Consider the following 15,827-nt stretch of genomic DNA (forward strand, 5'->3'; position numbering starts at 1 on the left):
ATCTCAGTAGGATTACCCAAATTTTTATATTTATGCATATATTTAAAAGCGGCATAGCCTGCAATATATTTTAGGCACAGATTAATAGACAGATAGCCAAAGGTCCGGGTTGAGACAAGACCAGCATTTCTCACTGGTTTCAGCGCCATACCGTGATTTTCGTAGCGGCCAATGCAGTAACTACGTTCTTAAGATAAAGCAGGTCATTTTCGGACGAAGTCGCTAACAGTCGATAAGTCGCGTCGTTAAGGCTATATTCTGTATAAACTCTTATAACTACAGTTTCGTTATCATCGTTATATTATCGTTGTGCAGATATAATATATGATAAAAAAGCTGCGCAACGACAATATAATGATAACGAATTGTTGTTAAGGGGATGCTGGAGCCGTAGGCGAACTCGATCAGCATCGATAAAGAAGTGCTCACCGATTCTTAGGGTGCTGTCACATGGCAGTCAGAAATTCGGAAAACGGAATCTCGGAAAAGTAACGGAGAGGGGGTCAACCAATCAGAGTCAGCTCGATCGGTGCGATTTTTCAAGGGCCGGGCTTCCCATGGAACGACTTTTACGGAAAACTAAATGGCATTCTAACCTTAACATATTTTTAAATTAAAGAAATTTCTATATAATTTTAGAGTATAATAAAAAATACGTCGAAGCTTTATTTTTTAATAGACTCTACTACTACGGTAAGTATCTTTTTTCTTTTAAAACAATAAAAATAATTTTTTCAATTTTTACTTATTCCGGAAATATCAGTCCATGGGGAGCCCAGTCACAAAAATTTCGGACTTTTCCGAGATTCCGTTTTCCGAATTTCTGACTGCCATGTGACAGCACCCTTACACATACATACAGAGCGCAGGCGAATGCTATTTTGCGCTCTACTCTTATCCACAATGCACGCATACATACGCACGATACACATCGACATCATACTTTTATATTACGCTTCCAAATCTTGATTTGGGGGATTTATCGATGTTTTTATTGTTGTGTAATTCAGGGGAACTTGTTTTCGCGTTCGTACCAATGGTATATCTCTTATATGAAATACATCTTGTGACGAGCTGACAGCTCGCCGCAACTCGAGACGCCATATTGGGATAAAAGTTGATAAGGAAATCTGTACTTCCGTAATTTTTTCTCGTTTTCTATATAAAATCGGAGTTCCCCTGAATCATTAATGTATGTAGGGGAGACCGGGGCTAAAACGTCCACGGGGTAAATACGTCTAATCAAATATCTCGGAACCTGTATATTGTGCGAACTCGCTATTAACATTGTAAACGCTGCTTATGGTACCCATGTGACCAACGGAGTTTCGGCAGGTTACCTGCCGTGTTATGATTTTTACGAGGGCAAACGTGTTTTCGGAAGGTGAAAGTGAAATTTTCTGCGCGTGGAAATTTTGTAATATCTGCAATAATATTTGCTCTCCAAATCTCGAGGTACGTGATTATAAAGAGTAATGCATGCTGAACACGAATCCAGTGTAGTTTTTTCATTATCGTTGATGTCTAATATTTCGTGGGCGATTAAACCTGAAACTTGTGTTTGGGGTTAATCCGTCTGTAAGCACCCGGGGCTAATCCGGCTAATCTCGTCACTGTGGCGCGCCGGGCGCACGACTTCAGCTCACGGCGATTTCAGGTTAGGTTGTGACCGGACGGCACCTCCTAGGGCCACGGATCGCGTTGAATGTCCTCGTAACTCAACGGTCGCCACTCGGTTTTACCTCTGTTACCGAGAAGGTAAGTATATTCCCACGGATTCTTAATTTAATTAACTTTCTCCCTTTTCAGGTTTCCGCCACGGATGGCCGATCTCCAGTGCCCACTCTCGGATCACCGATCTCAATAACCGCCCCAGATCAACGCTGGAACAAGATGGATGACCACCGTCCCTTCGGGTAAGTATCAGCACTTTGGTTAACTAACTTGCTAATCTCTTTCTTTTTTCAGGTTTCCACTACGGATGACTCATCTGCACCGCCGTCCCACGGATCATGGATAGTAATCGCCGGCCGGGATCAACACATGAACGAGATGGCCGACCACCGCTGGATCCAGGAAAGTAGAAGTATTGTGGTAAGCTAACTTTTTAGATGCCGTACTTTTTCAGTTTCCCGACACGTATGGCTCCTCCGCATCAACCGTTGTTGGATCACCGATGAGAAACTTTCGACCCGGATGACCGCTTATCAAGATGGCTGACCACCGCTTGGTCGGAAGTTTGAAAGGTAAGTCAATCAAAACAAGAAGTTTGAGTCGCCAGTAGATAATTAAAAATTACTAAAGATGTTGTAATCGACCCAACTGGCCAAATTTATTAATCGAAAAACGCTACGTTTCGACCGAGGATCCGGTCCTTTTCAAGCGTGTATACAAAACTCACAAATGTCGATTAGTATATTATGCATAATGCTAATCGCATTATGCTAATCGGCATTATGCTTGACTAATCGACATTTGTGAGTTTTGTATACACGCTTGAAAAGGACCGGATCCTCGGTCGAAACGTAGCGTTTTTCGATTAATAAATTTGGCCAGTTGGGTCGATTACAACATCTTTAGTAATTTGAAAGGTAAGTCAATCAAATAAATACGGCAATATATTATATACTGATTGAACAATTTATTTATTGCTTTTATTTCACATAGATGGTATGTCGTATAATGCACTTTACACAAAATGGCGTTCGCGCACTTCGTCAACTCGCACTTAAGTCCTAATTGGTATCGCAGTACCGGTCGTCTTTCTTTTCGACGATAGTTAACGCGTTTCGCGGGCGTTCCCGATTGTTTATGGATGACGGCTAACGATTGTCGCAACACTCGGCTTATACTCGCGGGACTTAGCGCGATCGCGGGTGCTTCTATCAGAAAGTAGTTACCGTGCCGACGATCCTCGAGAGACTGCCACGAGGCCCCTCGCTCGCAGTGGCTCCCCACTTTTCGTGGCTTTCCCCACCACGCAGTCGCGGCCGCTTTCTCCTTCGGAATTTACGCCGCGGCGCAATAACAAGTTTTTGCTCCCGGCGAACGTTCCCGGTGTTTACGGTGGAAACTTCCACTGGCCCCGCCCTCCGGACGACGCACTTTCTCCTCGCCCGGGTAGTGGTTTTCCACACCTTTAATTAATGACAATTTTATGGCGCCGACCCGCGCGCACGTCCTACTCCGCGCCCCTGATGACGCATCCGGACCGACTCCTCGAAGATGACGTCCGCGTATACCTCGCGGCGCACGCCGTCGACGTCGACCCCCTATGACTCTGTCGTGGGACCTTCTCGACCTCTTTCCGCCCTCTGTTCCAGGCGAAGACGCCCGGGTCGCGAGATCGTGGACCGTCCTGCTATTCGGCCTCTACGTGGCCGGGCTTCGCCGCCGACCTGATTTTCGCGTGTACCAGGTATGGTACGTTGGTCAGGGACCATCTGTTCCTGCCTCTGACGCACCGTTCGCAATCTCCTCCCCCGGGTGTCCGTTCTCGATACCGACCTACTCTGACCCATTATTGGGCCCCGCGGGTGAGTCATATGTGACTCCGGTTCGCGGGAAACCCCTGGTTCCTTATTTCGCGAACGCGTTGTCGGATTTCGATGCCGACCTCCCATGACCCCTTAGTGGGTCTCGCGGGTGAGTCATAGGTGACTCTGGATCGCGGGAAACCTATGGTTGTTACTTCCGGGCTCCCCAATTGCCAGACGGGACGCATACGGCTGCAAGGTTTCCCTCGAGCGTGATTCTGTCTTCCCTTGCACGTGCGTCAGTTTGTATAGGAGGGAAATGGTACGCACGTATCGTCGCAAAACGGGTGTTTTGGCCGACCGAAAAGATGGACCGTTGTTTTCGAGATCGCTCGCGCTCACGGCACGTCGGCGAGGTACGGCGAGGCACGGCACGGCTCTGAGATCCCGCGATTTCCACGCGAGAGTTGACATGCCGCGCGCGCGGTAGATCGTCGTTGTTGGTCGTTGTGTCAGTGACAGTCGCGCGTGCGACCGCATCGTCCAGCGTTCGTCGCATCGTCTCGGCGTTATTGCCGCCGCCGTTGTAGTGGTGGTGGTGTCGGTGGTGGTCATCGTCGTCGTCGTCGTCGTCGTGGTGGTCGTGGCCGTCGTCGTCGTGGTGGTCATGGCCGTCGTCGTCGTCGTCGTCGCCGCGTCGAGGAATCGGCGCGAGGACGCCGTCGAGTCGGTAAAATGGTCGCGCTCCACCGCGAGCTTTTCTAACGTTGCTATTTATCGCTCCCCCGCGAGAAACGCGGCTTGGTTAGGTTGCTCGAGGGCCCGCGCTGATCCTATGGCACCGGAACGCCGTCACGCGTGTTCCCCTATCTTTTTTCAGGATTAGATGTATGTATATGTATTAAAAATGCAGTGCGACGGATTAGCCCCCCCGGGGGGGGGGACGGTTCAACCCCGGCATTTTTGAGATTTCAATTTTTCCACCGTTGTCGTTTTTGCTCTATACCGGTTAAACAAAGCGACGTAGACAAAAATTTCATATATAAATTTTGTAGCTAAAGGTTCACTCTTTACAGTGGTATACCACATTTAACTACAATTATTTATTTTGTTGTTAAAAATCGGCACCGAAAAAAAACGGACCGTTTAGCCCCGGTCTCCCCTACTGCAATTCTGGAGAAGGATTTTTAATTCTGTCAAATTAATACGACGCTACGTGCCGACAAAAAAATGCCGGTAAAACAGACGGCTGCAGCATCACCTTAATAGTTATAGAATCAGAGCACTGATCTCTAAGCCGAGAACTCCGCGTGACGTGTTAGAGAAGTTATATTGCAATCAAAATTAAGTATGTTAATTGTTAGGACTTTCAGCCCTTAAAAGAAATTTGTTATGTCAATTGTAGTTAAAAAGATATTGATGATAGAGTCTATTGCATCAAAGTTGCGACTTACATAGACCATTAATTAAGAAACTATGAAAAATTTTTTTGTTATTCAAACTTAAGAGTTTTTCAGGTTGCTAAATATTAATCTGATGTTAAATTTAGTTGATAAATTCAAAATGTCGGAGCCATATAGCGGCCGGATATCAAAAATAAAAATTTTATTATTTTTATTTTTAATATCCGCTATTTTTAATTAACTTTGCCATCCGATTAATATTGTTGTTATTTAAAAAAAAACCCTTAACTTTGAATACATAATTAAAAAATAATTCATAAATTCTGAATGGTATATGTATTGTCACGACTTTTTCACTCCCGGAACGGCCCGGGGCGTGTGCCGGATCAAAAGAGGCAAGGAGAGCGGGGTGATAGGCCTCTCCAGGGATCCTCTCGCACCTCCGACACTCCACGAAACGATTCTAATGTTGGGCGCCAGACGCGTAAATTCGCGTCCGCGAAATCGCGAGAAATCAAAAACGAGACGCAAAACGAAATGAGTCGGTGTGCGAGGGAATGGCTAGCTCGACCTAATAGCAGGGCGGGGTTGATGAAGGGCAGCGCAGTATTCGGCGGGGTGACGCCTAATAAAGAATGTCGTAACTCAAGCCATTAACAAATAAAGAATAACATTTATTCTGTAATGATCCCCGGATGAACAGTAAATGCCAATGTGGCTTTCAAAACAAAAGCAAATAGCAGGTGGTAGATAACGCGGGCGTCAAATTTCGAATACAAAATATGATCACGCGGACGCCAGAAATAAACGGAAAATTACGTTAACTCAGTAAACGCGCGGAAGGCGCAGCAAGAGAACGTGTGAGGAAAACTAAACTTACAAAATCATCGAGATCATATAATTTCACAGCTAACAATAGTAGAAAAGTTCGCGGGCAAATAACATAGAATATCGGTACAAATTACGACTGACTACGACATAACGGAAATAAACGCGAAATAATAGCGCGAAATACCGCGAAATGATAATGCGCCACGCTTGGAGCGCGTGAACGCAAGTTCCCAAACCCGTGCCGGGATTCTGTCGCCAAATAATCTTAACCTAACGCAAATCATAATCTTAAACTAACGCAACGAACGCGACGCGAGTAACGTCCCAACGCAAGAAGGAACGAACGCAACATGTGATATCGCCAGGGATATCCTCACGCGAAGAATAAAGGCGCCGGGGCGCTCGACGAAACGCGAAATACTAAACTAGCGCGAGAAAATATACGGAAGTACCGCGAGCAATATTATAACTAACGCGAAATGACCGATTTATCCTAACGCAAGAACTGAGATTACGCCAGTGATTCTGATCGAACGCAACACACGCGATCGTCAGCGATCGTCCAACGCGAAAAATGATGCGCCGTACACTCGGCATAACGCGAAATACTCGAATTAACGCGAGAAAGATACGGAATGACCGCGAGGGATAACGAGACGCAACATTAGGTCGACGCGAATGGTATCTTAAGGCGAACCACAACCTTCCGCGAATAATCTCTCAACGTAGCCGATATCGCGAGGATAGTCTAAATGTCCGAACGCGAATCGTGAGTAACGCGATTACACCAACGCGAATATCCCTCTGACGCCATTAATTACGCGTACAGAATCTAAGGTTCGACCGGGCGAAATACTACGCCTAACGAGACACGCGGTCGTGGACGTGAAGGGCGCGAGAAATGGCGTATTCGCGATATCGAACGTCGTCATCGACGCGCCTACCGCGATCTCCAGAGGTTCGTATATTTCGATCGCGATCCCACGGCCACGAGACCATTCCGGTGCCCCTCGCTCTCGCTATCGATCGCTAAATACGCCTTGTCGGCGAATACGCTAATTATCGCGAATTTTCCCGAGCGAGAGCGCGACCCGGGGAGCGGTGTCGTGGCTTTACATAATATGTTACCGAGGCAACCTCACCGTAGGCAGATCCTCTCCCGAGGGTCCTCGCCGTCGTCCCAAGGGTCGCGACGATAGCAGCCGGACGTCGTACTCAGCTCCGGAATGCGACTTAGTGCGGAGACAATGCCGAGACTTGATTTTCGACGTGCGTCGATTACCGAGGACGATTTACGAATGCTCCCGAAATTTCGCTCGATGGCGGAATCGATAGCGCACCCCACCCCGGGCGTACGCGGCCCCGCGACGTTGGAGCGCGGACCAATGAGGGGTGAGCTCGCAGGCTCGCGGCGGATTCGTGCGTAGGGCCGTGAATTACGGCTTTCCGCAGGGCGCTAAACGGCCCTTCGCTCGCGCGGCAAATTTTCCGGGATTCTTCCCGGCGGCGGACGGGACGTGTCTGCCTCCGTGTTCCTTCCCGCACCGGTTCGGGAATGGTGGCCATCCATCCCGGAATCCGGTCAGCAGTGTGAGGAGGACAGATGGGCTGATTTTTGCCCCGGCGTCCCGGGGCCCTGCCATTATGGGTCCGCCCGCCGCTGTTTCACGCGCCGCGCGCGTGTTCCTGCGCTCCGTCGCTTTCGGCGGCCCGCGGGTCGCTTCGATCCGCTTTCCGTCGTCCGAGCTCTCGCCGTTATCCTTCTCGTCGACTCCGCGTCCGCTTCCTCTGTATCCTCTCAGGAACTCCAGTCTCAGCTCGGTGAGGCGCCACGCAATAATACAAAATAAAAGGGATCAGTATATCGTAACGCAATGACTAATATGCCCCTGGAGATCTCGCATCGATTCGTTGAACCGTCCTCGGGCGTGAAAAGGTCGCGAAACCCGCGCCTTGTGACGGCGGCGGGGCGCTGCAACGATGCAGCGAAACTGCAACGTCACAACACCCCACCCCAAGAGGGAGCATACCGGGCTCGGTTGCCTCCACTTTAACCACTCGCCTCCCCGGGGTTACCGTGAGAGCGCTCGTGCGATCGAGATCTCCAGCGAAGGGCTCCAGACCAACACCAGAGGGGACGATACAAAACACAAAAAAAAATCACACAAAACTAATAGTCCTTATTCTAGTCCCCTTCCCACGCGTCGCAAGAACCTCGGAATCGTAGTTCGGAACGCAAGTTTCGACCGTTTCCCTTCGTGTACCGACACGACGCAAGTCGGACTTTTACGTTGGCCTACGATGATTAGTTGCCTCGCGCTTGGTGCCGACCGCCTAAAAACCACGTTAAATGTCGACCGCCCTTCTATTCTTAGGACGCGTCGACGATTTAACCACGCTAAGTGTCAACCGCCCTTCTATTCCTAGGACGCGTCGACGATTTTTCGTCAGAGTCGACCGCCCCTCTATTCTTAGGACGCGTCGACTACAACGGGGATGCACCCTTTAGTAGCCCGGTACGCCGGCTTGTACCGTGGCTAAGTTCGCTACGCCGCTTTCGGCGAGCACGCCAACACCAACGCGAAATGACGCGCCGACCCCAGAACGGGAGCGCAACTTTATTTCCATCGTAGCTCTTCGATGTATTATCGGGCTTACGCGGCAACGCTTACTCTCGGATACGACGACTACTATAACGGCGATGTTCGCAATTCGGAAACTAACAAATGAACGGAGGTCCCGGGGGTGGGTTCAAGGATTTCACTCTATTTACAATAAAATTAACCGTGATAAGGTTTTAAATCCTTAACGTGGATTTTTCCTACCGAGTTGCCTAACGAATCGGCGAGTTCATACACGACTGGCGACAGAATCCTGCAAGCGGTAAAAGGGCCATGGAATTTCGTGGCCAATTTCGCGGAAACGTGTTGTGCGGCGGACGATAACACGTGTTGTCTTTTTAACACCTGCTCGCCTACCGCAAACTGCCGATCCCGCTTACGCAAATTATAATACCGCGTTTGCTTTTGTCTCGCGGCCTCCAAGTTTTCCACGATCCATTCCCGCAGTAGTCGGATTCGCGCCATCCTTTCGCCCCACTTTTCCGGGTCCGCGAGTTCCACTTCGGCCGCCTCGTTTCGGCCGCGGAATACATTGACCGGCTGTGGTTCCCTCCCGAAATTTAAAAACGCTGGTGTCGCTTGTAGCGACGTGTGATACGCGGAATTATACGCGAAACGAAATTCATGAATATGTTGGTCCCATTCCCGATGGTCTCGTCCCAAAAAGGCAGTAATCATTGTTTTAAGAACCCTGTTAACCCTCTCGACGGGGTTCGCCTGAGGGTGGTACGGCGGTACCGTCGAATGGTGAAACCCATATTGCTCAGCCAACGATTGTATCTCGCGATTTAGAAACTCGGTACCATTATCGGTCAGCAGCACGCGCGGCGCGCCCCAACGAAAAATGACGAGATCCTCGATCGCTTCCCGAATCTTTTTGCCGGTCGCCTTCCGGAGCGGGCAGCACTCAATCCATTTCGTGAATAAATCCTGAACCACGAGAAGATACGCGTGCCCCGCTTTACTGGGCGGGAGCGGTCCCATAATATCCGCGGCGATAACCGTCCACGGAGCCTCGATTACTCGCTGACCCATTAATCCCGCGGGAACGTCTTGTTCCACTTTGGTTCGTTGGCAGGTATCGCACCGGCGCACGTACCGGGCGACATCCTTACATCTGCGGCCAATAATATCTTATCGCGATACGGCGGTACGTTTTTTCCACGCCCAAGTGTCCGGCCTGAGGCGGATCGTGACTCTCGCGTATTATCTTCTCGCGCGACTCCTTCGGCACGACAAGCTTCCATTGGTCTAAATCAACTACGGTCTCGTTTACGACAGGGCGGGGTCTGCGAAAATATAATTTGTCTTCGTCTACTTTCCATCCCGGGAATCGACGCGGGCGTTCGTTAACCTCGTTTAATCGTTTTACGTACCACTCGTCCTCGACGGCGGCGACCGCGCACAACTCAACGTCCTGTTCGTAAATTCGCGAGAGCGCATCCGGCACGTGGTGCATCGCACCTTTCCTATGCTTGATACTGTAATCGTACTCTAAGAGTTCAAGAGCCCATCTCGCTAGACGCCCGGTCGGATTCTTTAAATTATGTAGCCACCGGAGGCTGCTGTGGTCCGTGATGACAGTAAATCGGTAGCCTTCCAGGTACGGCCTAAACTTTTTAATCGCCCATATGACTGCGAGGCATTCTTGTTCGGTTGTCGAATATTTCTTTTCCGCGTCAGACAGGGCCCTACTCGCGAAAGCAATTACATGTTCGGCCCCGTTTATCTGTTGCGTTAACACCGCGCCTAAGCCGACGGAACTGGCGTCGGTCTGTAACTCAAACGGTATGCTGAAGTCCGGACACGACAATGTAGGTGGAGAAGTGAGACACTCCTTAATAGTCTCGAACGCGGTTATCTGGTCTTCGCTCCATTCCCACGCTTGATTCTTTTTGAGTAGCCGTGTCAATGGCTCTAAGCGAGTAGCGCACTGCGGAATAAAACGGCGGTACCACGACGCCATACCAATAAATCGCCGCAATTGTCGAAGGTTACGCGGCGCGGGATATTCCCTAATCGTAACGGTCTTGTCAGGGTCGACCTTCAACCCCTCCCGTTGGACCAAAAATCCTAGATACTTCACCTGAGAGCGACAGAATTTGCTCTTCTCGGGGTTTATTGTCAAGCCCGCTTCGCGAATACGCTTGAAAACGCGGCTCAACCACTCGAGATGCTCCTCGAACGTTTCGGTAGCCACCACGATATCGTCTAAATACGCGAACGCGTACGGGTCCATCTCTGGTCCGATCAACCGATCTAATAATCTCTGAAAGGTTGCGGGGGCTCCCGTTAAGCCAAACGGCATCCGCTTGAAATGAAAAAGGCCTTTTCCCGGTACCGCGAAAGCCGTGATCTCCCGACTCCTTTTCGATAACGGAATCTGGAAGTAGGCCTGGCTCAGATCTATGGTCGAAATGTATCGGGCTTTTCGCAGTTTATCGAGAATTCCGTTCATGTACGGCAACGGGTACGCGTCCTTTTTCGAAACGTTATTTACTAGCCGGAAATCTAGGCAAAAACGGTACGTCCCGTTGGGCTTCTTGATCATCACGATCGGCGTCGACCACTCGCTCTGAGATGGCTCGATAATACCGGCTTTTAACAGCCGATCTACTTCGTCGTAGATAGCCTCCTTTATTTTCGGCGATACGGGATAGCAACGCTGTCTAATAGGAGGGTGGTCTCCGACCTCGATATTATGTTCGGTTAACGTGGTGGCCCCGAGCTCGTCCGAATTAATCGTAATTTGAGACGCTAAAAATTCTTGTAGACGCTTTTCTTGGTCCGGCGTCAATTCACTTAACCCACAACAAACGAGAGGTGACGCCTCCGGCTTTCGTGTCTTCTCCCCTTCACCCGATTGACCTGGCTCGAGATTTACGCTTTCACTCTCGGACAAGATCACCCGAACATTCGCGAGAGAACTCGACGAACCTTTTTCAAAAGAATACTGCCGCGAAGGATCGTCCACGAAACTCCACGCATCGCTCGCGAAATTCACATTTATCCCGAAATTTATCAAAAAATCTACTCCCAAGATACACGGTAACGCTAAAGTCGGTAGCGAATGAATCCTCAAATTCAGAGTTTTACCGTGTATGCTAACGGGAACCTTTACCTCCCCCCTCACTCTCGCGGTTTGATTAGTCGCGGTCGTCACACGTTTCCCGCCAGTCGAAGTGAACGAAAAACCGAGTTGCCTAATTAACGCAGTAACTTCCGGACCGGCAAACGTACGGCTTGAACCCGAATCTACTAACGCGCTTATTTCGTAGCCCGCGATTTGCACGCGGAGGAACTTGAGAGAGGCCGAGCCTCCTCGATCGCTAAACGCGCTATACGCGGCATCCCGAGTTCCCATTGATAAATTTCCGGGGGCTGAGGGGGTAGGAGTCGGGTTGCCCCTTTTTCGCGACTCCTCTATTCGTTTCCCGAACACGTCGGGCAAGTACGGGTGGTAACCTCTACCTTTCCGCAACGGTAGCAATGCCTTCTCGGCGGAGCCTGGCAATCGCGCGAAAAGTGTCCTGTTTGGTCGCAGTTCCAACACGTGGCGGCGGGGTTCACGCTCGCGGAAGCCGGAGAATTGACCGACGCGCCTGTCGCAGGGGCGGCGGTCGCGGCCGGGGCGCTCGCTTTCGGCCCGCCGGCCTTACCCTTTCTCGCGCCCGTCCCTGTGCCGCTCGAATTCGCGGGGGACACGCCGAGCGCGGCCACGGTGTCGCGTTGTTTCCCCCCCGGATTGCGATTAGCGCACTTGGGCGTTCGGTATGCTAAATCCGGGAAGAAAGAGTATTCGGGCGGGGGAGGAGCGCGATAGTTTTGCGCGGCACGGCAACTCGCCTCTGCACGCGCGGCCCATAGTTCGAGCGCGTCCATATCTTGAACCGAGTCTCGATGTATCTGCGTCTGTAAATGGGGAAGCATATGTCGGTGTGCGTAACCGACCTTTTCCTCCTCGCGCCACGGCGGCGATAATCGATCGAAGAGCGTTTTTAAGCACGTCAGGTAGTCCGTCACGGACTCCTGTTCCCCCTGCGTACGCCGCATTATCTCGTCGCGAAGTGCGAACTGAAAATCCGGGTCTCCGAAACGGGTACGCCACGCGGTTTTAAACGCGGTCCATGTCGTCAGGCGCTCCCGCTTCCCGCGAAACCAATAAAGCGCAATACCCGATAGGAAGAACGGGAGGCATCGCAGCATATCCTCGTCCGCCACGGGGATCAATTCGCGGCCCTCCTCGACACGCAACAGAAACGTCTCGGCATCCTCTCCGCGCGCGCCCGAAAACTTTAAGTCCCATTTCCGCATGATATTATAGATGGTCGTCGCGGAGTTACCGTTCGGATCTTGCGACGCTCTAGGCGCGTGACTCCGGGAAACGTCCGAGGGATCGAGGTACGGAGGCGCGCCCATCGCCGCGGACGGGCTATCCGGGCGGATGTCCTCCGCCGGGATTTCGAGATATCCGGTACTGACCGGGTGGTTCGCTTCGACCCCCGTCATTGGGTTTAGTTCAAGGTTTGCCGCGCGGTTTGACCCGAAGTCGGTCACGCGGTTCGATTCACGACGCGCGGCCGTCAACAAGCGCAACAAGCGAAGCGTCAACTCGGGGTCGGATCCGTCGGTCGGTAGCTCGCGTCGACTTAACTCGGCGATTCGCTCACTCACTCGAATCATTCACTCAATTCGCGAAATTTCATTCATCAAGATGTTCCATTCTCAAGTCGAATAGCATAACACGCGAACAATACACGCGAAAGGAATGTGAAGGCAACTCGATAGTAATAGTTTCGAAGCGGCCTTCCGCCGACGTAAACAGAATTCCGATGGTATCGCGATCGCGCTTTCTCCAAATTCCAACGCTCTATTTGGCCGCAATTATTATCGCGAATCTAACGCTAACCCACCCAAACACATTTATTTAAATAATGCTCCAAAATAAGATTTCATACAAAACTGAAAGAAAGTGGTTAAACAAATTATATCAGAACACAAGATAGCATAACACAAATAATATCGCATCAAAAACATAGCATATATAACATAAGGATAGGGTCAATTCTTTATTTCGACAAACACAATTTTAACTCAATAAGAAATCCGCGAAAACCTTGTCACCCGCACGAAATCGCTAATGCCCTGTACGTAATTGTCTTGCAACGATCTTCGGCTGCCCCACGTTGGGCGCCAAATTTTGTCACGACTTTTTCACTCCCGGAACGGCCCGGGGCGTGTGCCGGATCAAAAGAGGCAAGGAGAGCGGGGTGATAGGCCTCTCCAGGGATCCTCTCGCACCTCCGACACTCCACGAAACGATTCTAATGTTGGGCGCCAGACGCGTAAATTCGCGTCCGCGAAATCGCGAGAAATCAAAAACGAGACGCAAAACGAAATGAGTCGGTGTGCGAGGGAATGGCTAGCTCGACCTAATAGCAGGGCGGGGTTGATGAAGGGCAGCGCAGTATTCGGCGGGGTGACGCCTAATAAAGAATGTCGTAACTCAAGCCATTAACAAATAAAGAATAACATTTATTCTGTAATGATCCCCGGATGAACAGTAAATGCCAATGTGGCTTTCAAAACAAAAGCAAATAGCAGGTGGTAGATAACGCGGGCGTCAAATTTCGAATACAAAATATGATCACGCGGACGCCAGAAATAAACGGAAAATTACGTTAACTCAGTAAACGCGCGGAAGGCGCAGCAAGAGAACGTGTGAGGAAAACTAAACTTACAAAATCATCGAGATCATATAATTTCACAGCTAACAATAGTAGAAAAGTTCGCGGGCAAATAACATAGAATATCGGTACAAATTACGACTGACTACGACATAACGGAAATAAACGCGAAATAATAGCGCGAAATACCGCGAAATGATAATGCGCCACGCTTGGAGCGCGTGAACGCAAGTTCCCAAACCCGTGCCGGGATTCTGTCGCCAAATAATCTTAACCTAACGCAAATCATAATCTTAAACTAACGCAACGAACGCGACGCGAGTAACGTCCCAACGCAAGAAGGAACGAACGCAACATGTGATATCGCCAGGGATATCCTCACGCGAAGAATAAAGGCGCCGGGGCGCTCGACGAAACGCGAAATACTAAACTAGCGCGAGAAAATATACGGAAGTACCGCGAGCAATATTATAACTAACGCGAAATGACCGATTTATCCTAACGCAAGAACTGAGATTACGCCAGTGATTCTGATCGAACGCAACACACGCGATCGTCAGCGATCGTCCAACGCGAAAAATGATGCGCCGTACACTCGGCATAACGCGAAATACTCGAATTAACGCGAGAAAGATACGGAATGACCGCGAGGGATAACGAGACGCAACATTAGGTCGACGCGAATGGTATCTTAAGGCGAACCACAACCTTCCGCGAATAATCTCTCAACGTAGCCGATATCGCGAGGATAGTCTAAATGTCCGAACGCGAATCGTGAGTAACGCGATTACACCAACGCGAATATCCCTCTGACGCCATTAATTACGCGTACAGAATCTAAGGTTCGACCGGGCGAAATACTACGCCTAACGAGACACGCGGTCGTGGACGTGAAGGGCGCGAGAAATGGCGTATTCGCGATATCGAACGTCGTCATCGACGCGCCTACCGCGATCTCCAGAGGTTCGTATATTTCGATCGCGATCCCACGGCCACGAGACCATTCCGGTGCCCCTCGCTCTCGCTATCGATCGCTAAATACGCCTTGTCGGCGAATACGCTAATTATCGCGAATTTTCCCGAGCGAGAGCGCGACCCGGGGAGCGGTGTCGTGGCTTTACATAATATGTTACCGAGGCAACCTCACCGTAGGCAGATCCTCTCCCGAGGGTCCTCGCCGTCGTCCCAAGGGTCGCGACGATAGCAGCCGGACGTCGTACTCAGCTCCGGAATGCGACTTAGTGCGGAGACAATGCCGAGACTTGATTTTCGACGTGCGTCGATTACCGAGGACGATTTACGAATGCTCCCGAAATTTCGCTCGATGGCGGAATCGATAGCGCACTCCACCCCGGGCGTACGCGGCCCCGCGACGTTGGAGCGCGGACCAATGAGGGGTGAGCTCGCAGGCTCGCGGCGGATTCGTGCGTAGGGCCGTGAATTACGGCTTTCCGCAGGGCGCTAAACGGCCCTTCGCTCGCGCGGCAAATTTTCCGGGATTCTTCCCGGCGGCGGACGGGACGTGTCTGCCTCCGTGTTCCTTCCCGCACCGGTTCGGGAATGGTGGCCATCCATCCCGGAATCCGGTCAGCAGTGTGAGGAGGACAGATGGGCTGATTTTTGCCCCGGCGTCCCGGGGCCCTGCCATTATGGGTCCGCCCGCCGCTGTTTCACGCGCCGCGCGCGTGTTCCTGCGCTCCGTCGCTTTCGGCGGCCCGCGGGTCGCTTCGATCCGCTTTCCGTCGTCCGAGCTCTCGCCGTTATCCTTCTCGTCGACTCCGCGTCCGCTTCCTCTGTATCCTCTCAGGA

The sequence above is a fragment of the Temnothorax nylanderi genome, unplaced genomic scaffold, assembly GCF_030848795.1.
Source record: "Temnothorax nylanderi isolate EJ_2023f unplaced genomic scaffold, tnyl_v1.0 TNYL_tig0556_pilon, whole genome shotgun sequence".
Classification (NCBI taxonomy): Eukaryota; Metazoa; Arthropoda; class Insecta; order Hymenoptera; family Formicidae; genus Temnothorax; species Temnothorax nylanderi.